Source organism: Podarcis erhardii (assembly GCF_964252035.2).
Source record: "Podarcis erhardii genome assembly, chromosome: 16".
In the NCBI taxonomy this organism is placed as follows: Eukaryota; Metazoa; Chordata; class Lepidosauria; order Squamata; family Lacertidae; genus Podarcis; species Podarcis erhardii.
This window is the reverse complement of record NC_138514.1, coordinates 10,076,360-10,101,079: the sequence shown is the minus strand read 5'-3', so window position 1 is coordinate 10,101,079 and position 24,720 is coordinate 10,076,360. Positions and strand designations below refer to the sequence as shown.

General features: G+C 47.2%; 1 long non-coding RNA gene across 2 annotated transcripts in view; it reads left to right on the top strand.

Moving 5' to 3' along the window:
- Positions 1-1,231: 1,231 nt before the first annotated feature.
- Positions 1,232-24,720, top strand: part of LOC309331286 — a 126,982-nt gene continuing 103,493 nt past the window's right edge. The window contains exon 1 of one of the 2 annotated variants that reach the window (XR_014151774.1): positions 1,232-1,343. This is a non-coding gene — a long non-coding RNA (uncharacterized lncRNA). The remainder of the gene's footprint in view (positions 1,344-24,720) is intronic. The other variant, XR_014151775.1, reaches the window with a different exon arrangement.

Genomic DNA, 24,720 nt, shown 5'->3' with positions numbered 1-24,720 from the left:
ACACACTATACCTTTAAAGCACATTTCAGCACGTTCTTTCCCTCAGCGAATTCTGGGCACCACAGAGTTACCTTTCCCAGAAACCCTTAACAAACTGCGGTGCCCAGAACCCCCCGGGGGAAAGGGGAGTGCTGCGGATGTGCATCAAAGGTACAATGTGTACACAGACATGTCCTTCACATGTACTCTTTATGCTTTTGGTCTAAAGCGGGGGGGGGGGGGGAACGGACCTGTGGCTCCCCCCATTCTGTTGGACTACAACTCCCATCATGGCTGCCCATTGGCCTAGGTGGGCTGGATGATGAGTGTTGAAGTTCAACAAAATTTGGAGGGCCACAGGTTCCCCACCTCGATTTATCTGGAAGGGCAAAAGCCCCAAAGCACATTGTTTTTCTTCCTCCCCTACCTCCCAAAATATCCCAGCCTGTTTCTGTTTCCAAAGAACTGTAATAATATCACGAAAGATTTGGATCAGGGCTGTCACTGATTGAAGAATTTTAATTGATTGATCTTCCGCCTTCTGACAGATTAATTGTTAATTAAATTTAAATAAATTTGCATATTACCAAAAAACCTCAGTACTGTGGCCTTTTTAAACAGAGGCAGGGAAGGGAGTGTAAGATAATTGCCAATTTTAACGAACAAAAGCTACCAACAAGTGGTTATGTTATTTTCCCCATTCCCTCTCGCAGCAACTGGAAGAAAGAGAACAGCCTTGGGACTCACTCTCCGGTAAAAATATAGGCGGGGAGGGGGCAAACAGCCAGCATTAAAATCCAGTCTCTCCTAGTCCTGTGTGCCCCTTTCAGAAACCTCAACATGCAGGAATCCTCCGGAATCACGGCAGGCAGTGCTGTGCAGTTTAGTGCACAGAAACCGATAAGTTGGCAACTCTTTAAGCCGCAGCATTCCTCCAGAACTGGAGCAAGAAGAACTACCAAGGATTTTCTTCCGGCAAGCCGCACCTGCCGGATTGTGCCCCTTCCTTCCCTCAAAGTAGAGAGACAGAGGTGCGCTGTTTTGGGACCCACTGGGAGAGCATCCCTAGACGCCAGCAGGCAAAAAGCTCTGGGAAAGGATCTCCTCTTAGCCGCGGAGGCGGCCGCTTGAAAGGCGAGCGAGTCCGCTAGGGGGAGACAAGCCGGCTGGGAGCGCGAGTGCGCGCGGGTGCGCGCTTCGTCTGTCGAGCACCAGCGCTCGGGGCCGGGCTGGGGGCGGTGCGCGGGCGGCAGGAGGAGGTGTGCCCGTCGAGGGCGGGGCCGGGCTGACGCGCGGCAGGGCCAGGCAGTGAGTATAGGCTGCGCTGTCAGGCCGGTGTCAGTCTGATGAAGATTGGCATGCAGGTAAGCTGTCATTCAGGGAGCCGAGTCGCGGCGCGTCGCAGACTCGCAGGGGCGGGCAAAGCGGGCTCTGCGCTCGCAGCAGCAGCAGCTGCTCCCGCTGCTGTGCTTGCAGCTGGCTGGGCAGCAGGCACCGGCCACGAGCCAGGCTTGCGAGCAGGGGCGGGAAAGGGGGCACGCGGGGGCTTTCCGTGCAGCGCCGTCGGGGAGACGCCCCCCGGTTTCTCTTTTCCTCCCTCCTCCTTCTCCCGAGCCAGGGACTTTGGCTGAGCTCTGAGCCTTTGACGGGCAGGACAACCGAGCAGCCGGCGGGGGCGGGGGGGGGGTGTGGTAACGGACGGAGGGAGGACCACTTTCGTGGGGGGACAAAGCGGGCTTGGTGGGGACGGTGCCGTCGAGGAGGGGAGAGGTGGAAAGGACTCCGTGAGGATGTGTTTGGAGACGGGCGGACGGGCGTCTTTCTGGGTTCCTCTGCAGGTGCGAGTCTCCGTGGTGCGGCGGTGGGGTGTTTGGGGAGAGGTTGGCGCCCAGAGATCTCCCGAAGCTGTCGAAGGCGCAAGAACTGGGTTCGGAGGCGCAAAGGGGACCCTCCAAGGCCGAGTGCAATGTGGGGTGGGGAAAGGGGGGGGGGAGAGAGAGACTGGCATGGGGTTCTAGGGGGCGGAGATAGGAAGGGGTGAGGAGAGGCGCGAGATGCGGAAGGTTTGCGGGGCTGCCTTTTGGAGGCGAGGCTGGCGGAACCGCAAAGTTGAGAGAGGACGGGTCGGGAAAGGAGAGAAGAGGGGTCGAGGAGACTTCTGGAGGCTGTGCGGGGTGCGGTAGCGGGAGACTAATTTGTGGGCGCTTTGAAGGTGATAGGCTTGGGGCGCGGGGAAAGAATGACACCCCCTTTTCGTACTTTTGAGCCGCGAGCAGTGCAGGAGAAGGTTAGGGAAGCCTCGCCGGTAGCGCTTTGGACGGCCCCGAGTGCTGGCAGTGGCGGGCTGCTTCCGAGACGCGTCGTCGTCCAACTTTTGGGATGCACCTCGGCGGGGGCTGCTGCTTCTTCTTCGGAGGCAGAGTCGGGAAGAGCGCCCGGGAAGCTGCCGCTGGCTCGCTCCAGGAGCCGGGAGAACGCAGTTCGAGGTGGCGGCGTTGGGGAGAGACCCTCGCTCAGGGCGCCACGAGACTTGGCGGCTGGCGGCCTATCTGGGGGGTTTTGGAGCGTATTTTGGCGGAGCGATTGGGGAGGAGGGGGCTTGTTGCCAGATTCTTCAACGGGGCCTGGCGCTGGGCCGGAGATCCGCTGCTGGGGGGTCCCTGGGCCGAGTTGTGAGCACGGCCTGCTGAAGGGAGATCCTGCCGATTGCGCGACGGGGACGGCCGGGGCTCTCCGGCTAGGGCGCGCGGCTGGCTGGCTGGCTGGCTGGCGAGGGAGCAGGTGGGGAGGAGGCGGGGGACGGCGGCGGCGCTCTGCTGGAGGGGCGCCCGAGGCAGAGGCGGCGACCACCCCCGCCAACCTGGGCGGGGGCCCCGGTGACCGAGGCCGAGCTGGTGCCGCTCGTTCAGGCTCTCCTTTCCTGCTGGCTTGCTCCGTCTGCCGAGGAGACAAAGGGGTGCGCGTCGCTGTCGCCGCGGGGGGAGAACAGGCTGCGCTCGCTCGCTGGCTCTCTCCCCGCCCGAGCCTTGCACGACGGCAGGCGCCCGGGGACGCGAGTGGGGCCGGGGGAGCAGAGCCCGGCTTTGGGCAGGGTCGCTCGCCTCCTCGGGCGGCGCCCGTCTCCCGGGGAAGAAACTCCGGCCAGGCGCCCGCCGGAGAGCAGGGAGAATCGCGCTCCCGGGCTGTTCCGCCTGAGCAACAAAAAGATCCCCCTGTCTGTATGTTGCCGGCTAGGGAGTTCGTTGGCGAGCGGATCTCTTGCGCGAGGCTGCGATCCAGTCCGCGCTGCCGGTGGGAACGAGGAGCCTCGTCGAACCGGGCAACCGAGGAGGGGGTGATGGGGGCGCGGACGCCTTCGCCGGGGCGCTCGCCGACTTGGCAGAGTTTCGAGGCCGTTTTCTCAAACGAAGGAAAAACCCTTTCCTAACATCCATCTATTTCTTTAAACGTCGCGAAGCTGTTTTTAAGTCTCATTTCCCCACCCCCCTCCGAAAAAACCCACCGTCAGGAAATCGGTGGCTCTCTATTTCCCGCACCTAGGGCAGCGCTTCTTAGTAATAAACCCCTTTGAACTAGGTGGGACTTACTTCTGGGTAAACGTGGGCTGGATCGCGCTCCTGCTGTTGCGTTAGACATTATTTCGCTCCCACGATTGGGCTCTAGGCGAGTTGGTTTCGCAGGAAGTTGTTAATAAAAAAATTAAATAAATAAAACTAGTAGCACTGTGATATTATTATTTTTTAAAAGCAATATAATTTAATAATGTTTTTTTGTTGTGATCATGCTGATGCGATGATAAAAAAGCAATTATATGTGTAGTTATATACAGTGTGTGTGTGTGTGTGTGTGTGTGTGTGTGTGTGTGTATATATATATATATATATATATATATATATATATATATATATATATATGATATTTCTTGTGATCATCTCCATCTGGAGAGGGTCTTCGGAGAGAGCTCTAGTCCCGGCTTCTTTTCTCCCTCCCTTTGACTCGCTGGAGAGGGAACAGGAAGGCGGAGGCCGGCTTGGAAATCTGTGCTGTCGTTTTCTGAGTTGTGCGTCTCTCACCCTCGGCGTGTTTGCCTCGCTCGGCGTTTGTTATGTCTTCGATTCTCTCTCCTGTCTCTCTCTCTTCCACGCCGCCCCCCTCCCAAGACAATAGGTCATGCACGCCAGGACCCCGGAGAAATAGCAATAAGTTATGAAATCTCATTGGTGCGTGGTGACCTAAAGAAATCACTTTGTTTGTTGGTTTGAGGCACGATTTAGTAAACTTCCAAGAGGGTCCAGCAGACTAACCATTCCGGTTAACAGCTCCTCTTCCTTCCCTTAGAGAACATGTCTCCGTTTCTGGGATCTGTGGTCCCGATGGGGGCTTGTTGGGCTGGCGCCGTTCATTCTTCCTTTCTCTGTCTGTCCCCCCCCCCTCTATTCCCAGCTTATTTCTCTGGCTGCCCGCGGCTGTTTTTGCCTGCATGTCACCCCCCCCCCAAAGACCCTTGTCTGCCCCCACCTCCAAAAGGGTCAGAGAGCTGCCTTTGATGAACTCCCAAACCCAGTTACCTCCCCAGTTCAGGAGCAAAAAAGATTGGACAAAAACACTTGCAGCAAAGCTGGTGATGAAATAAAAGGAGTGTATTGCACCATGTTTATCCCCCAGTGGGTCTGAGCAGAAGACCTGCCAGATTGGCTTTTAATAATAACTTAAAAGGAAAAAAAAAACACCTAACACCAAAGCTCCCACTTTCTCTCTTTGGCTGAACTCCTCTTCCAGCCTTCACTCACCTGTTCTCCAGTTGTAGCACAAAACAGCTGGAGGGCACCACGTTGGGGAAGACTGAGTTAGCTTAAAGGATTTGAAATTGACTTAAGGAGAAGCGGAGTACGGTGGGGAACGTCAAGGCTAAACCAATTGTGCATAAAGGTGATTTTAAACTAAGCTGAGTTTCCTGGTCTTCACCTTGGGATATAATCAGTGTTACACTTGGGGTGCTTCTTTCCAGAGAAGCCCAAGTAGAGTGACTGGAACATACTGATTAAAATCTCCCTTTAGATCATTCTCCTCCTCCTCTCCTGTCTTTCCTTATCTAGGATAGTTCCTTTCCTGCCTTCCAAAGAGCTGTCATTTCTTTAACCTTAGACTTACACATTGAGGTCCTCACCTCTTGAGCTTCACAGCAGCCCTGCAAAGCAGGTTAGGCCAGGGACAGTGACTGGCCCAAGGTCACACAGTTGATTTCTTACAGCTCGGCTGGGATCTGAATCTGGATCTTGCTGCTGCTTAGTCTGGCTCTTCAGCCGCTACAGCACAGTGGGACGCTCTTGCTGGCAGTTGTGCCTTGGTCTTCAAACAAGCCCTATGGAGGAAAACTCCTTGTATTTTGAAGTTTGGTTAGGTTGTGAGAGCCTGAAGGTACAGCCCTGCCTGTTATCTGTATTTACCCAGCACTGTCCATGCATACAGCAATCCCCAGAATTACCTGAGGGTGGGTGGGTAGTCCTCAACTCCGGAAATGTGGTTAGGACCTGAACATTTCTCAACCTTGTTGGTTATTGCATTTATATGCTAACTTTCCTCCAAGGAACACAAGATGGCGTTCTTGTCTCCCTCTCTCCCTATATCACCCTCACAAACAACCCTGTGAGGTAGTTTGGGCTGAGAGTTGGCCCAAGGTCACCCAGTGAGCTTCATGGTCAAGTGGGGATTTTATCCCTGGTCCTAAACTCTAACCCAGATGTGAGGATTCTTTGTACCTCCAGATGTTGGTGAACTGCATCTCTCATCTGCCCATGCCATTTGACATGCTAACTATAGCTGATGGGCCACCAACATCTAGAGGACCAAAGGTTCCCCCCTCCTGCTCTAACCAATGCACCACATGTTCCCCATGGAAACGAACTGCTGACCATTCTTCCTAATTCCCCCAACTCATCTGTGGAATGAAAGACCAATGGAAACGAATATGGAGGGAAACATGTGGACGGGAAAGAGCTTTTGGGTAGCGGCCTTCTTAAGCTAGAATGGCCTATACTTCTGTGGTAAAAATGGAATGCTTATTATTGCCCTCCAAGGAGCTCAAGGTGGTGAACCTAGTTCTCCACTCCATTTCAGTCCATCTACAGCAGGAACGACTTCCACACCAGTGAAACTGGTCAGTTTCATTGCAGACCAGAGTGGAGGGTAGACCAAGTGAAAGAAAGGGTCGGTGTGTGGATGATGCAGATGGACCAGAGTTATAGGGTTAAGGGAGTCACTGTGGACAAGAGAGAGTCTACAAAACAGATGTCGGAGGGCTCAGATCTTGTTTGGATAGAATGCATCTTTGGATGAGTGACAACTGCAAGGAGGGTGAAAAGCAGCTGTAAATACACCTTCCTTTGTTTGCTGTACATTTATATTAACCTCATTACAAGCACAGTATTTGTGTCTCTTACGCATGTACATCAACAGCAGGGGAGAGACTTGCAATCACTTCCTTGCAGCATGTTGAAATCTGTTTGTGTCATCCCTGCTTCTAGCTCCGCCTCTCCCCCCCCCACCGCCCACAACTCAGCTCCTGCCAAAAATGTTAACTATGACAAACCAACCCCACTTCATAGTTGCAGTCAGAATAAACTGAAATAGGAGTAGTTTGTGACTGACATAACTTAGCCTGATTGTAGAGTTATTTTGGAAGGTAGTGTGTGTGTGAGAGAGTGAGTGAGTGAGTGAGATATAAACCAACCAACATAGAATTCAATATCAGATTATAAAGTACAGCTACAAAATAAGGTTGCATTGAGTCCTTGAGTGCTGGGCTTTGTAAGTCTGAAGTGTCTGGCTTTATCCGTTTCAACTTTAAATTGTCCTTCATATTTTTAGAAGTTTTTAATAGGAAAATAAATAAATATCTCAAGTAGAAATCAGACACTCTGGTGTATCCTTTCATCTGGGCCACTGCCAAAAACAGATCTACAGCCTTGAGCCAATGAGATAGCACCAACACACTCTTACTCCTTTATTGATCTCTGATACGAAGCTCATGGCACTATCTTGTTCTGAGCGAAGAGTATTGGTCCACCCAGCCTAGTGTTTTGTGCAGCTGACTGGCAGCAGCTCTTCAAAGGTCTTGGGGAGATATCTTGATGCCTCTGATCCTTTCCACTGAAGATGTGAAGAATTGAATCTGGGACCTCTTACGTGGAAATGTAGGCCACTGTTTGAGGGATGTATAAGGTTCATCAACATAAGCTGAACTCTGCTCCCTCCCCGCCCCATTGCTGCCCCATACCTTTTGCTGTCTGTAGCTACCTTAACAAGACTTAAGCCTGACATAGGAAGAACTCTGCTGCATCAGGCCAAAGGCCCAGTTAGTGCAGTGCCCTGTTCTCACTGCGGGCAGATGCCACTAGGAAACCAGTGCAACCAGCGGGAGCTGAGTGCAAGAGTGCTCTCTGCATTTGTGATTCCTAGCAGCCAGTAACCACAAGCCGTGGAGGTAGATCCCAGCCACAAGGCACCATGGACTGCATCCCTGAACTTATAGGGCAGTGGAGAAGCTTCTTGTGGCTCACATAGCCCAACCCGTGCAGATCCCAAAGCGTTTCTGTCTGCTCCCGGCTTCCTTTTAATGAGCCTCTGGAATTTAATGGCCTGGAATGAAAATGAGCTCAGTTGCACCTTGGGGAGACGTTGGGTGCTATTGAAGGTCGAAGAAGAAGGAAAGATGAATGTAGGAAAAGTCCTGCTGAATCTGATCAGAGATCTGTCCAGTCCAACAGCCTGTCCCCTGCAATGACTATGCAGGTGTCTGTGGGTACAGTAGTCCTCTCCTGATGCTGTACCCCAGACACTGGCATTCAGAGGCATGTCACCTCTGGTGCCAGTGGCAATATGCAGCCATGATGTCTGGTAGCCATTGCTAAACAAAGTCATTAGATGGTAAAGCTAATCTCCTTTTTAAATCATCCCAAATTGGTGGCCATCTCTCATTGGATCTCGTGGGGCCAAATCCATAGCTGTCAACTTTTCCCTTTTTTATGGGAAATTCCCTTATTCTGAATAGGATTCCTCACAAAAAAAGGGAAAAAGTTGACAGCTATGGCCAAATCCCACATTTTGATCTATGCTGTGTGAAGAAATGCTCCCTTTTGTCTGTCCTAAAATCTATCATTCAGATTCACTGGATGACTTATGAGTAAGGGAGTAAAACTGCTACCTGCTTTCTCTACACTGTGCATATTTCTAAATATATCATCCTTGTTGAATCTACTTTCTTCTCAACTCAAAATCCCCCAGTGTTCATCATCTCTTCTCATAGGTGAGTCTCTCCGGCCCCTCGATTAATTCTGCACACCTTTTTCAGTGCCTGAACTTAGAGCTGTGTTTACAGACAGCTCAACAAAGCAGCTGTTCCTCTCTTAAGAACAGCTAGACTAGAGCCCAGGTAGGGAATTAGTGGCCTTATGGATGTTGTTGGAGTACAACTCCCATGAGCTGCAGGCACCATGTCCAGAAGATTTATGAACTGTGGTCCAGCATCTTGATTCCCCCCCCCACATCTGGATAGGTCCTGTATCCTGGTTCATTCTAGAGAGCCTACATCACACGTGTGAAGCTTTTGCCTGTGTTGTATCTCAAAACGAAAAGCACTGATCATGCATATGTACCAAGAGGGGGAAAAGTAAAACAGTGGAGCTGAAGGACCATGAAATTCAAGGGTAGCATTCTACACTGACCTCACATGTAATCTAAGGGTATGTTCACATTAGTGGCTTAATACACAGCAAGGCAATTACCCGTCTCCAGTGCTTTTGGAGATGCATTTGCATGATGTTTACATTAGAGAGGGGGCAAGATTGTCTTCACCCAGCACACATGCCTTCCCCACCCCTGCAACCCCAGCTGCCCAGCCTCTTCCTGAAGTTGCCAACTGCACATGCATGCAGATGTGGCATCGTGGTTAGGGCGTGGGACTAGCTAGGACCTAGGAGATTAGGGGTCAAATCCCCACTTGGCCAAGAATCTCATTGGGTGACCCCTGGTCAATCACTGCATCTCAGCTTGACCTACTTCACAGGGTTGTTGTGAGGATAAAAGGAGGAAAACCATGGGTGCCATCTCAAGTTCCTTGGATGAAAAGGTAGAACACTAACACAATAAATAAATGAGAGATGAATGAACAAGACGAATACATAAAATGCCGTGGCTGTTAGGGTATGTTCACATAACCGCTCTAGCTTTCTAGTCTGATGATGATGATGATGATAATATATCGGTATTATTTATACCCCGCCCATCTGGCTGGGTTTCCCCAGCCACTCTAGGCAGCTTCCAACAGAATATTAAAATACAATAGTCTATTAAATACAATAGTCTGATTGAAGCCGGTTCGAGGAAAAATGCATCAAGCAGCAACATTTGTCAAAAAAATACAGGCACATGGAACCTTATGAAAGGACAATATGCGTGGACTCTCCGTGCCCTTACCGCAGCAGAAAGACTGATACTGATGAATTGGGAAAATAAAAAATGTGGCTCCCTTCTCTGATTGGATTGAAGACTTATACAAACTCGCAACATATGAACAACTTGCATATAAACGCAGACTTGCCGTGGACAAATTCAATGATATTTGGAATCCATTCTTACAAACACTGTCATAGGTTAAGATCTGGTGAAGTACCACAACAACTTTGTAAAGTATGAAAAAAGAAAAGAAAATGCAGGATCTCTATGGTTTGTTGCTAGTGGTGTGTGAATGTGGCTTCAAAAACTGGGTGCAGATTAAGTGGTACTGTGAACAGACCCGGAGCAGAAACAGCGGTCCACTTACAACTGCAGCTACCAGTATAATCATCTTAGCTACTCTATAGGAAATAGCCACTAGAGGGGGATGAGAAGCATAGGTTTCATACTTGTTTGTTTTTAATTTTATCTATTTTTATTTTTTAAACTAGAAGTCTCACGTGACTTATGCCAGGTTGAGATGTATGCATTTTCAAGTGTTTTCCCCGCCTCTTTGTGTTCTGCAGCCTACTCTCCTCTCTTCCCATTTATACCATAGCATCGTCCTCTCTGCCCCTCTTGCAACAGCGCTCCTGCCTTCTCTGCATCACACACTCATTCATGCCAACCAGGATGCCACTTTCCTGCGCGCCTGTCTGTCGCCGTGCAGGCTACTGCTCCCGAGGCTTAATACAAATAGGTGCTGCAATAAAATGTAGCAATGTGGAATGCTCCTCTTCAGTGTGCCAGCCAGCCAGCCATGCCCTTTCCAGGATATTCCATTCCTCCCCTCTCCGGTTTTCATTTGCCAGCTGCTGACAGTCTGTGCCCACCGAGCCTGCTCTGTTTTCCTTGGGCTATGCCCTGTCTTATATACACATGCGTGATTTGTTTTTCCCTGTTTGTACTTCTGCAAACTTTCCGATGTATCCGCTTGCCCTGCTCAGAGTAGACTCGCTAGAGCCAACTGAGGTTCATTAATTTCAAGGTTCCTCTTCTGTGCAGAGAGAGGAATGGGTTTGCAATGAGTTTGTAAGAATGAATAGTGTTTGTTTGTTTTTTATTCACAAATAAAAGCTTTGCAGACTTCTGATTCTAGGCTCGATTCATAAGGAACACAATTGCATCAGTGCTGCAGAGAGACCTGGCACTTTGCTTCTTGATGCATCCAAAGTTTGTGCTCAAGAACAAGATGCCTGGTGTATTTAAGAGGAGGGGACATAAAAGTGAAACTGTGGAAGTTGTTGATCTGTTGGAATCTGAACTTAAAGGGTTTAGATTCCCAGGCTGATCCTACACTCAGAAGCAAGCTCTAGTGGCTTCATAGGTACATTGTTTACAGCCCAAAGCGAGACAGTAGCAAGGAAACCTTTTCGTTTGTTTTTGTCCTGTTGGTTCAACTTCGGCAGTGTGAGTAAGCTGAAGTGGGAAACCTCTGGCCCTTCGGATGCATACCCTCCAGCATTCCTCAGATGGAAATAGGGACATTTCTCACTACCTCCCAACTAACCTCCCTCAACACCCCATTTTTGCCCTCCCCAGCAGAGCATTTTTACCGCCACTACACCAATTTTATTTTATTTTATTCTTTGGTAGATTTACAAAAAGAAAAACACAGGCCATTTAATAAATTTTAGAAAGGGGCAAAATTAGACATGGACACACAAAGCATTGTTTTTTGTGTTTTTTTTAAAAAAATCAAGACTCCCTCTTTCTTTCTGACCATGGAGGGTCTGCCCCTGTGTACCTCGGAGCTAGCACATAATGTGAGGCAGCATTAGCCTATCCTCCTTGTCTGTTCTCTGGCAGCTGCTACAACAACAACAACAACAACAAAATTTATTTATACCCCGCCTATCTGGCTGGGTTTCCCCAGCCACTCTGGGCTGCTTCCAACAAAATATTAAAAAACAATAGTCTGTTAAACATTAAAAGCTTCCCTAAACAGGGCTGCCTTCAGATGTCTTCTAAAAGTCAGATAGTTGTTTATTTCCTTGACATCTGATGGGAGGGAGTTCCACAGGGTGGGCGCCACTACTGAGAAGGTCCTCTGCCTGGTTCCCTGTAACCTCACTTCTCTCAGTGAGGGAACCGCCAGAAGGCCCTCAGCGCTGGACCTCAGCATCCGGGCAGGACGATGGGAGTGTAGACACTCCTTCAGGTATACTGGGCTGAGGCCATTTAGGGCTTTAAAGGTCAGCACCAACACTTTGAATAGTGCTCAGAAACGTACTGGGAGCCAATGTAGGTCTTTCAGGAGTGGTGTTATATGGTCTTGGTGGCCGCTTCCAGTCACCAGTCTAGCTGCCACATTCTGGATTAATTGCAGTTTCCAAGTCACCTTCAAAGGTAGCTCCACATAGAGAACATTGCAGTAGTCCAAGCAGGAGATAACTAGAGCATGCACCACTCTGGCAAGACAGTCTGCGGGCAGGTAGGGTCTCAGCCTGCGTACCAGATGGAGCTGGTAAACAGCTGCCCTGGACACAGAACTGACCTGCGCCTCCATGGACAAGCTGCTGAAAGGAGGAGGCCAGGGGCAGTGGCCATGGAGAAGCAATGAGAGGCCTCTGCCACTGCTGATACCAGCTCATCCTGCTCCCTAAGCTTGGCACTGGTGGTGGAAATAGGCATATTCCAGGATCAAATCTTAATTTTTCGTAATTCTGGGACTGTCCCTGGAAATAGGGGTATTTGGAGGGCATACATCTTGCTGGACACAGCTCCTATCATCTCCAACCACTGGGGTTCCCCAGCCCTGGAATAAGCAATGGCTGCCCAGAGCAAGCTGTTTGCAGGAGATGGTCTTTGAGCTACAACATTGGATAAGTGACCTTTTCTCATTCTATTTTTTTAAAAAATGATATTTATTAAAGTTTCCAATTAAAACATATAAACACAGACAACAATAAAAACATACACAAACACAATACCAAAAACATGTATAATTTCAAATGTTATTTTCTTAAACCTAATTTCCTCGACCTCCTCACACCTCCCCCTTCTGTATTCTAATTCCATTTATCTAATCAGCAAATCCATTCCCTTATTTCCCATTGTTTTGAATAATTCTGTTCTTTTTCCTTAATCAACGCCCCTGAAAACCACAAAATTTTAACTCATGTCAATTCTAGCCTTCATTAATTTTATAGTATTTACTTAGATAGTCTTTAAATTTCTTCCAATCATCTTCCACTGTCTCTTTCTCCTGGTTTCGGATTCTGCCAGTCATCTCTGCCAGTCCCATGTAGTCTGTCATCTTCATCTGCCATTCTTCCAGATTGGGTAGATCTGGTGTCTTCCAATACTTTGCAAAAAGTATCCTTGCTGCTGTTGGACCTTTTCTCATTCTAAGGCTGCCTTAGGCCCATCAGTGAAATCGCCCTTGATGACTTGGTGGTAAACGTCTTTCCTGGAGGGGGCCCTTTGTAAGCAATTGCTGATCCTCTCTCCTCTGCCCCCAATTTTCTCAGTGGTGCAGTAAAGTACAGTCATACCTTGGAAGTCGAACGGAATCCATTCCGGAATGCCGTTTGAATTTCAAAATGTTCAAAAACCAAATCGTGGGTTCTGATTGGCTGTAGGAAGCTCCTGCAGCCAATCAGACGCCGTGGAAGCCCCTTCGGACGTTTGGGTTCCGAAAGAACGTTCACAAACCGGAGCAATCACTTCCGGGTTTGTGGCGTTCAGGAGCCAAAACGAGTTCCGGGGCGTTCGGGATCCAAGATACAACTGTACGTTTAGACTTTAGAGCTCGGTGGTCCCTTCTTTGGACTGTAATGTGTATTATTTCAAGTGTAGTAAGTCAGCCCAGCTTCATTTTTCTGAATGAGACCCTTGACCTCTGCCCTCAAGTCCTGCCCTGATGACACTGTGGATACACAGGTACGCGGAAGATTTCTGTAAAATTTGCTTATTTTGTCCTGTACATGCTTCTGCTGTTCAGGAACAGCAGGATAAAGGAGGGACAAGAGCTCTTCTGCATAGCCCTTGGCTCTATATGGGAGGAGAGAATTGGATACAAGTGGCAGCACACAGGGAAGACTTAGAATCGTAAAGTTGGGAGGGACCCTGGGGGTCATCTAGTCCAAGCCCCTGCAATGTAGGAATATGTAGTTGTCCCATACAGGGATTGAACCTGCAAGCTTGGCATTATCAGCACCATGCTCTAACCAAAAAATCTAACGAGAGGATGAGATCTAGAGGTCCTCTCCTGCAGAGTGCGATAATTGTTAGGTATATAAGAGGGTGAGACTCTGTCTTTACGTGCTTTTAAACCAAAATAGGCATTTTGGGACTCTTTGAACTGAAAATTGCGTTGCAGAAATTTAGGAAAAGTGCGAAAACTGAAGGATAATTCCATTATGATCTGGCTGTGATCTGTCCAGGAAGTGTGATTTAGTTCAATTCACCTGAGAATGCAGACTGAACATCCTCCAGCTGTCCCTACTATGTGCCTGCACAGGTGTGTAAATTTCATGTCACATCCCTGAAATGTATCCTAAACTCTTTTCTCTTAAGGGGTAAAATTTTCAGTCTCCTTCATAGCAGGATAGTAGCAGAAGCTAGAAAATATTGGCTTGATGCCTTAAAATGTATGGGTGAGGGGTCTTCTTTTTTTAAAAAGAGAGAGAAAGAAATGTAATTATGCAGGTATCTCTCTCTCTCTCTCTCTCTCTCTCTCTCTCTCTCTCTCTCTGTCTCTCTCTCTCTCTAATCAGAAGTAAACTTTCTTTGAGGTTGGGAAGAATCAGGGAGCTGCTGCTGACACGTTTTGCAGGTTTCTACAATGAAGCACAATTTATAAATAGTTTTTGCAGAGGCATTAACATAATTACGGCTGTCGGGAGTTCGGCTTCAGCAGAGCTTGCTTGAAAAGGGTTGCCTTGTGGAGATGCCGATGTCTGTCCGTCTCCTCTCTCTCTCTCTCTCTCTCTCTCTCTCTCTCCTCTCTCTCTCTCTGTGTGTGTGTGTGTGTTGTTTGGACTGCAGCAGAGCTGGCTTTCCTCAGTATCTGGTTACACGAAGCTTCCACGAAGGACCTTTATGCTAAGACCTATCTCACTAAAAACATATCCCTCCATGTAACAAGAAACCCAAAACCAAGCAGGATATTTTAAAACTGAAGCAATGAAGATTAGATTAACTCTCCTCCAAACTGGGCTCTTCTGTTATTATTTTTGGCTGGAATGTGGACGAAGGCAGCTGGCTCCAACGAGGGTCAGGAGAGTCAGTTTGGGTTTCAAATGTGGGGTGGGAAAGTGGGGCTTTCTCCCTTTGTTTCTTTTGGGGGAAGAAAGGGGGAAATGACAAGGATGGGTCTTTCTGTTCCTTGCATCAATAACTGGGCACAAAAGGTAAAAAAAAAAAAAAAAAGTTAAAGGACTCCTGGACGGTTAAGTCCAGTCAAAGGCGACTCTGGGGTTGCAGCGCTCATCTCGCTTTCAGGCCAAGGGAGCCGGCATTTGTCCACAGACAGCTTTCCGGGTCATGTGGCCAGCAGGACTAAACCGGTTCTGGCGCAATGGGACACTGTGACGGAAACACCGTTTACCTTCCTGCCACAGTGGTACCTATTTATCTACTTACACTGGTGTGCTTTCAAACTGCTAGGTTGACAGGAGCTGGGACAGAGCAACGGGAGCCCACTTCATCGTGGGGATTCGAACTGCCAACCTTCCGACTGGCAAGCCCAAGAGGCTCAGAAGTTTAGACCACAGCGCCACCTGTGTCCCTATAAACCGGGCATAACACACCTTCTGGCTGGGCCTCTTCAAGCTTTCCTGCCAGCAGCGCTCCAAGCGGGTCTGGGATCTGCCCATTTCTCACTGTGCCCCAGAGCAATGTCTATGCTCTGCCTCCACTGTCAGAGGCTGTATGCCCCCAAATATCAGTTTCTGGGAACCACAACTATTGTTGCACTTAGGTGCTATCAAAGAACTGGAGAATTGGAAGGGACTCCAGGTGTCATCTAGTTCAAATGCAAGAATCCCAACTAAAGCATCCATGACAGCTGGCCATCCAACCTCTGCTTAAAAACCGCCAAAGAAGGAGAGTCCACAACCTCTCGAGGAAGTCCATTCTACTATCTGACAGCTCTTACCATCAGAAAGTTCTTCATGATGTTTAGGCGGAATCTCCTGTCTTGTAACTTGAATCTTCCAGAGCAGGAGAAAACAAGCTTGCTCCATCTTCCATGTGAGATCCTTTTAGACATTTGGTAGTGGGTATCATATCTCCTCTCAGTCCCCTCTTTTCCAGGCTTCCAACTTTTCATAGACATCTGGTTAGCTCCTGGGAGAACGGGATGCCGGAGTAGCTGGGCCATTGATGGTTCAAAAGGCTCTTCTTATATTCCTAACATAGACACTGATACCTAAAATTTGTTGTAGCATTGTAGAGTGAAGACGCTCCAAAGTGTTTAAAGCACCCTTGTATTCATTCTGATTCCTTTCTGGCCTTTTTAGTCGTGGTAGTCTCAAAAATAGTTTTATTGATGCACCCAAGCCAGGTTTTGTTTCCTTTGTGGTTGTCTTTAAAAGTTACAGCCAACTTTAAGAATCTCTTTATGGTATGCGGCTGATGGAAGTTGTCCATCAAAGCTTATGCAGCAATAAATCTGTTGGTCTTTAAGACGACACAGGACACCCTTGACATGGCAATCTCTCTCTCTCTCTCTGAAAAGAAAATACCTGTGTTTGCTTTTGTGACTTGTGTTAAGGTTCTTCTTCCCCGAGGTTGATGGCATAGGCCTATAGAATTAACAGATTGCCTTGTTAAAAATTGGTTGCGTGAGAAATTCCTGCATCATGACACCCCTTGTCAAGGGACACACTTTATTTCCAAAAAGCGGGATTGGCTTTTTTGTTTTGTTTGTAATCCAATAATAAACAAATGGCGCACTGCTTTTAGTCTTGCCACCTTATGGATATTCTGGCAGTACTACGGGTCCCAGCTCTGCTGAACTCTCCTGTCTATACCAAGGGAGGACAGATTTCAGGTGTGTGGGATCTGCCTTGTGTTTTGTTGGACCCCAAGATCCACTAACAGGTAAAGGTAAAGGGACCCCTGATCATTAGGTCCAGTCGTGGCCGACTCTGGGGTTGCGGTGCTCATCTTGCTTTTTTGGCCTAGGGAGCTGGCGTACAGCTTCCGGGTCATGTGGCCAGCATGACTAAGCCACTTCTGGCGAACCAGAGCAGCACAAGGAAACGGCATTTACCTTCCCGCTGGGGAATACTTGCACTATGACGTGCTTTCAAACTGCTAGGTTGGCAGGAGCTGGGGCTGAACAACGGGAGCTCACCCCATCGTGGGGATTCGAACCGCCAACCTTCTGATTGGCAAGTCCTAGGCTCTGGGGTTTAACCCACAGCGCCACCCGCGTCCCTTATCCACCAACAGGAGTGAGATGCAAAAGGCAAACACTTGGCATGAACTGGTGCCCCTGCACAGCTGCTGAACACTGGAGTTTGGGCACTTCAGTTTGTTCTGAAAAAATAAGTACTATTAAAAGTGGAGGAATTCTGGAAGCACACAAACCTCTCTGCTGTGTGCCTTGGGAGGTAATAATGTGAAAGCTGGGCCAAAATGCTGTGGCTGGACTCCGCCAGCACATAACATTGGTGCTTAAAAGCTCACACTGGCTGCCCACATGTTACCAAGCTATGATCAAGGTTTTGGTGTTAATTTTACAAGGCCCTTAACAACTTGGGTCCAGGGTATCTGAAGGACTGCCTGATCCCTTGTACCTCCACCTGATTGCTAAGATCTTTGGGGGGGTCTCTGTTGATTGTCTCCCAGGGCACAGCTGCATGAGACATACTTTTAGTCTTGTGAGCCCAAGGCTGTGGAATTCCTTCCTAACTGAGATTAGACAAGCACCCTCCTTTCTGACCTACAGACTCATGACAAAGAGCTTCCTTATTCCAGCAGACATTTTAAGGCAGTTTTGCTGTACTTACGGAATATTTTTAATTGTTCTTATTTCCTGTATGTGTTTTTTCTAAAACATTTTTTTGTTTATATACACTGATTGGAAATTCTGACTTTGCAGTGATATATAAATATCCAAAATGAATAAATGAAATATTAAGGGTGGGGGAAGGAAAGAAACCACTTCTAAAGCAATTTGTCCGTTTATACAGCTACTTAAGGAGATGGCAGCGTCTAAGACTATAGAGATAAGATTCTCTTCTTAGCAAAATTCGCAGCTATTTGTTACCCCTCGCTTAACACTGTTGTTTCAGGAAAGAGCCTTGGGGCAGTGTGTGTTTGAGGAGAGAGAATTTCAAAGCAGGGACACTATCTACTGGGAATGCCAATGCCCAGGAAAGATGTCAACGTGGCGGCTGGAAAACATTCATGTAGTTTTTATGCAAATAAAGGCCGTACCTAGTTTGCATAGTCTGAGAATTAGCTCAGGCTGCAGATTAAACCTGGTCCTGTACCAACTTCCTTTGGTGATGTGGAATGCAAGTGGCCCAGTTCTCTAAGGCAGTTCGTCTTAAATGGCTAATCTGTGATTCATTTCCACTCTAGAAGTTGGGAAGTTAGCAAGGCAAGAGAAAGTTAGGACATGCTGGATTGCATCCAACCAACCTACTCAGAGTAGACCCATTGAAACGAATGGGGCTAAGTTAGCCCTATCTATTAATTTGAGTGGGGTCTGCTGTAGCATATGACTCTCATTGGATACAAGCCATTGACTTCCTCCTTTGCTAGAAAGAGAGAATTAGCCAGTAATGGGCAAACATCCCTTGGGTCAATATGAAAGTGAATTCATTCTGCAGAGCCTAATCATTTGAAAAAGAAAGAAAGAAAGAACGAAAGAAAGAACCCCTTGCGAATAACTTCACTTTCTCCCAGCACAGTTTGGGCCCATTGAATTCCCAATGAAATCGCATGTGTAACAAGGTCTGAATGCTCTGCGGTGTCCCCGGCACAAAGCGCATGTATTTTTGTCACCTGCCTATTATTGCATTTATATCTCACCTCTTTCCCAAGGAGGTCAAGCAGCCACACACAGCTCCCCACTCCCCATGTTATTTGCACAACACTCCTGTGAGGTAGTTTCGGCCGAGATAGAGACTGGCTTGGACCCCTGTCAACCGATGAACGTCATAGCATAGGGGAGAGTCTAAGCCTGAAGGCAAAGAAACCAGTAGCAGGCAAAGCCAGGACCGGTGACTGTTTCGCCTCCATTCTATGATTCTACCACTTTCCTCTTTGCTGAGTTCTGCAAGAGCAAAGGAGGGATGATGATGATGATGATAATAATAATAATAATAATAATAATAATAATAATAATAATACACTATATATATATATCCCACCCTCCCCAGCTGAAGCCGGGCTCAAAGTGGTTAACAACAATAAAAATCTGTCCATTTTGGTTTCTCTTGGTTTTTCATTTTTCCAATCTTTACTTTGGTTCGCCTTATTTCTACATCAGCTTGCCATTTTTTAAAATTAAAAAAAAACCTCCCCATGACACTTCACCATCCTTTTAGTACTAATTTCCCCTAATATGCAACGTTCGCCTGCACCTTTGCCTAATATATGTGTTTCTGTGAATCAGTTTCCCCCGGATGTGATGCATTTTTTTTGTATGTTGTTTCGCTAATATGTGTATTTTCACACACATTTTACCGAAGTTTAGGTTTGTGTGTGTGTAAATGTTGCTGGGCTGGAGAAGTGCATTGCAAAATTCAAAGATTCACAAATTTCAAAGGTGGGCTGTGTTTTGGTTCTTGTATTGTTCCACAAAGTGTGACTTAGGTGTGGAAGTGTGACTTCCACAAAGTGTGACAATTTGCCTTAAAATGCAGACTGAATTGAATTTCTCCTCCATCCTTAACTGGGGCTGAGGAGCTGGAAGCTGGCAGGCAGTGCCACCTCTTTGATCAGCCACAAGTAATAATAATTGTTATGTACTGAAATTCTCACCCTGGGCCAGCAGGGGGATACTGTAGTTAGTTTTCACTCAGGTCCACATATGCAAATAAGGGATTGAAAGTGACGTTCAGTGATTGGATAGTTACAGAAAATTGTTACAGTTGCGTTGTACTGGAGCTCTATATAAGCAGGCTGGCTGAACCCTTCTGTTCTGTTCTGGCCTGTGAATAAACAAGAGCTGTTTGAAGAATCGCTGTTTCGTCTGATATGTTCACCCACAACTTAACAATAATAATATAATAATAATTTATTATTTATATCCCGCCCATCTGGCTGGGTTTTCCCAGCCACTCTGGGAAGCTTCCAACAGAATATTAAAATACAATAGTCTATTAAACATTAAAAGCTTCCCTAAACAGGGCTACCTTCAGATGTCTTCTAAAAGTCTGGTAGTTGTTTTTCTCTTTGACATCTGGTGGGAGGGCGTTCCACAGGGCGGGTGCCACCACCGAGAAGGCCCTCTGCCTGGTTCCCTGTAACTTGGCTTCTCGCAGCGAGGGAACCACCAGAAGGCCCTCGGAGCTGGACCTCAGTGTCCGGGCAGAACGATGGGGGTGGAGATGCTCCTTCAGGTATACTAGTAAGAAGGCAGGCAAAGGAAAGCTGTCTGAAAGCTGGTTGGGGGGGCACTGTGTCCCACCCCCAATGGGCCAACCTGCCCGGTCCAACACTCGCAAACATTCCACTGCCCTGACTCATTTTTGCTAGGGCACCTTAACATCCATGCTAAGAGCTCGGGTACCCTGGGAAAATTATATTTCCCTGCTCGCCAGACTTTGAAGGAAGAGAAAGGAATTGCTTGATGAATGCAGAGGGGAAGGCAAGGGAGAGGCTTCTGCTTCCTGGCTGTCAAGCTCCGTGTCTCAGTACCTCCATTATTAATGATATGATAGCTGCCAGAAGCTACTTCTGCATGTAAGACAGCAAACTTCCTCCTCAGCCAGTAAAAGCATCCTTTTTACCCTTCCGTAAGTGCTAAGACCATGACTTATGCAGCAAGCTGAATTTTTGACTATGGCAAGGTGGAAGAAATGGATTAACATTAAGAACCGGACATCTCGCCGGATTAAATATTTAATGTTAAAGTGTGATGGGCAGAGTTTCAAGGAGTGATGTGCCGGAGCCTGCAAAGCGTATGGTTGTTGTTTTTTCTCTCCATCTGCTGCTGCTGTGGAATTTCCCAATAGCTGCAGAATAATGGTCTGTTGCAGTGCAGATGTCAGGAGGCGACGCGGCTCAAATCAAAATGTGATCTATTGCAAGAAGCCTCAGCTCCAGGACTATCATGTGCAGGAGGAGACAGCAGCTGTCTTCTGTTATTACTCATACAACGGAAAGTTGGGCCCAGCTCTCAAAGCTGGTCATATTAAATGTCAGCGGGGAAAGGATACTGCTATGTGCTCGAAAAAATGTCATCTCTTTAATCTTCGCCCGCATCCAGCAAGCGATTGGGCCCTGTTCGCTTATTTTCCTTGCACTCTTGCCAATGCATGTAGCAGGTTGGAGGCTGCCTATCTGAGGAACGCTGCCAAGATTGTCTGCTGAAGTATAACTTGTGTGCGAACAGAGGGAATGGCTGGTTAGGAAGTACAGGAGAACGGACATGGAGATTCTTGTTCTGTTTATCCATTTAGCACATAGTTCTGGAAGTACAACAGCAGGGATCATTCAGCTGATAAAATAAGGGGTGGAGGTGTTGCATAGCATGATCTTTGCAGAGGTAACTTGTGTTGTGATTGACTGTTTGAGGGGAGTTTCCCTCTGTATGTTTGTTTGAATGTCTCCCTGCTATGTGCAAAGCCAGACTTAGGAAAGACATAATCACCTGTTGCTTTCTTATTATATGCTAGTTTTGTTCAGTTTTGCTCAATAAAGTGTTATCGGGATTTCTTTTCTCGCTGGGCTCCATCTGCGTTAATTAAATAACATTGTGAATGTTGTAGTGAGCACTGTTAAGATGCTGTAGTTGGGCAGGTCCGGCAGGAGGAGTGGTCCGCAATGTGTTCAGGATTTGCTTGGTTCTGTATACTTGCGGAATGCATGTTTTTCCAACCCTGTGTGATCTATGAATTTGGGAGAAACCTTTGCCAGGTGTGTACCCAAATAGTTCTTTTAATCATGCAGATGGAAATGTTGTGTGAAACATCCCTTGTGAAAAGTGTAATAGTCAGTGAATTGGGCTGGAACCATGCATAAGAAGTCATTGAGGCAAGTCCTATAATCATCTGAGTCAGCAATGTAGAATCTGTGGTCCTCAAGATGTTGCTTCCATTAACCCTGACAGTTGGCCCTGCTGGCTGGGGCCAATGGCAGTTGGTGTCCAACAACTTCTGGCGGACCACAGATTGTGGTCCGAGCAAATGGATGATTAAGATGTAGTCCTAAGACAGCAAAAACACAATTCCTTTCTGATGTTAGTGTTCTATGCCATACGCAAACAGAGAAGAACAACCAGTGCGGTTTAGTTCTTACAGTGTTGGGCTAGGATCTGGGAGATCAGGGTTCAAAATCCTACTCAGCCAAGGAGCTCATTGAGTGACCTCAGGCTGATCACCATCTCAGCCTTGCCTCCCTCACTAGGTTGTTGTGAAGATAATATGGAAAGCTTGGGGGAAAGCTTCACGAGGTGTTTGGGGCTACACAAAATGAGGTTAGGGGCCACATTCTGCTCCTTGGCTGCTGACTGGCCACCTGTGTTTAGGTTGCTGGTATCTGAAAAATGGAAAACTGTTTTTGAAAGAGCGTTACCCAGAACTGGTTTTCTGTGTTAGCATATTTTAAAAGATAAAGAAGCAGATTTAGGCTCTTCACCGCCTGATATAGAATTGCCCTCACACTGATCTTGCTTGGAAATAAAGACAATAGCGTGAAGTATTATTGATTGGATTTCTTGTCCACCTTTCACCATAAGGTTCCAGCAATTTAAAATTCAATATTAAAAACAATTAAAAACAAATTACTGTCACAGGACTAGGGTGGGTCCTGAAAATATATATCCTCTTGGCTGCCCAAGGCTGAGGGTCTGAGGCTGCTCATATGGAAATAATGCAGACCAAACTCTGTGTGTGTGTGTGTGTGTGTGTGTGTGTGTGTGTGTGTGTTTCAGCCAGACCCTCCAAGTTGGAGAGTGGATCCTTAGACACAATGAACTGCATAAAGAGAAAGAGGTTCTGCAAAGTTGGGGTAACTTCCTGGGTCCCCTTTGGAAACTGGGAACCATAGAAAGTCCCAGATACTCTTTGGTCCCAGAGCTCCAAGGGAATCTGATTACGAAGGTGTATAGAAATAAGGGACCCCTCTTCTCCGAGGTTGAACACTGTTGTGCTGGAAGGAGAGGTAATGGCATGGGCACAGTCCGCGTTCCTTTATCCAGTAAATCCCAGGCTGGTTTGGGGAGGTGCCTGGAACGGAAAGTCAGTGGGCTAGTTGGAAATGGCTCTAGGGATCCAGCAGATGGCAACCTTCACTCTGATTCAACAGGATACCTGTCACATGCCAGCCACACAGAAGACGATCTAGAATAAATAACTGCCCTCTTTCCATCCTTCCATCCCTTCTGGCTCCCCCGCTCTGTGCTGTTCAAGGTGTCGCCCTTCTAGGACATAACTGTGGTACCTTGGTAGTCAAATGGCTTGGCTCCTGAATAAATTGGCTCCCAAAGGCCGCAAACCTGGAAGTGAGTGTTCCAGTTTGCAAACGTTTTTTGGAAGCCAAATGTCCGGCGTGGCTTCCATGGCTTCCAATTGAGTGCAGGAAGCTCTTGCAGCCAATCGGAAGCCTCACCTTGGTTTTCAAACTGTTTCAGGAGTTGAACTGGCTCCCTGTATTAATTTAGTTCAAAAACCAAGGTACCATTGTGCCAAGGCTGTCCATGGTCACTTCTAATGGCTTTCTGCCCCTTTCTTCAACCAGTGTTTAACTGTTTCCATTGCACTAACCATTTCCTTCCTGGGTCTTTTTTCTTTTCTTTTTCTTTTTGATGACAATTTATTGATTTTCCAAAAATAACAAAACAAATACAACAACAACAGAAAAAAGGAAACATATCACAAACAGATTAAACCATAATTTTTTTGGTCGACTTCCCTCCACTCCCCCTTTTGGTTCCATTATAATATACTTGTTTATGCACATCCATAAAACCTTATATACATAACAATCCAATTTTAAAACCTCCTCCATCTTATTACAAGTGACTTTTAGAAGTTCTACTAATGTAAAAGTCTGTACACAAATCTTAAGAAATATGCATTGAGCAATTGTCCTTTTTTGTAATAATAAGTCCTGCATAGTTCAGTAATTTATTTTGCAAATCTTCTTCTTTATCTTCTTCGGTCGAGGCTTCTTCCTTCCATGAAGGCTTGCTGGTCTTGGCCTGGCATCCAGTCTTGCATATCAGAACAGAGTCTTTCATTCAAACAATCCATCAAGTCCTTTACATCTCAATATCATAACTTCAATTTTTTTAAACAACCATCATTTTCCACATTTTCTTCAAATCTTTATATGTCTTTCCCCAGGCCTTTTTGGCAATTTTACATTGCCACCACATAGGGTAGCATCTTAAACCCTTTGCCCTCCCTTCTTGTTTCTTCTCTAACCCAGTCAAAGCCTCCCAAATCATTTCCCATCTTTATCAGTCAGGTCCTCCCATATCATTTTACATGAAATTCCATTTTTGTCTTTGACTATTTTTACTTTCCCAGGTATTTTCCTCAGACCTTGTTTGTCTACCAGTCCCACCTTGGTGCTTTGTGCTTTCACCTCTTTTAATTGTCTCGCAGCCTCTGAAATTTTCTTTTCTTTTTCTGTGTCTGGTTTCCAGCGTGGAACCTGCCTAGCGGAAAGAATGTCTCTTGCAGATCCAACGCTGCTTCTGTCTCTACCCCAGAAGCAGGTGCGTTCCATACATGGGAGAATCACGTTCGGCTGCCAGTTTAAATATAGGCATATCTCTTTGTCTCTGCATGCACACATCTATATAGGGATCGCTAATTTGCACTTCTGTTGGAAAAGGTGGCAGACATTCAAAATGACGTGATACATGTTTTGGTAGTGAGAGTGGTGGTGAATGCGGAGGGGTGCTGGAAATCAGCTATGGTCCCAGCGAGCAGCTAGAGCAGTGATGACCAAACTTGGCCCTCCAGCTGTATTGGGACTACAATTCCCATCATCCCTGACCACTGGTCCTGTTAGCTAGGGATGATGGGAGTTGTAGTCCTGGAGAGCCAAGTTTGGCCATCTCTGGGCTAGAGGATCCAAGCTGAAAGTTGTCTGCACTCATCCCAGGGT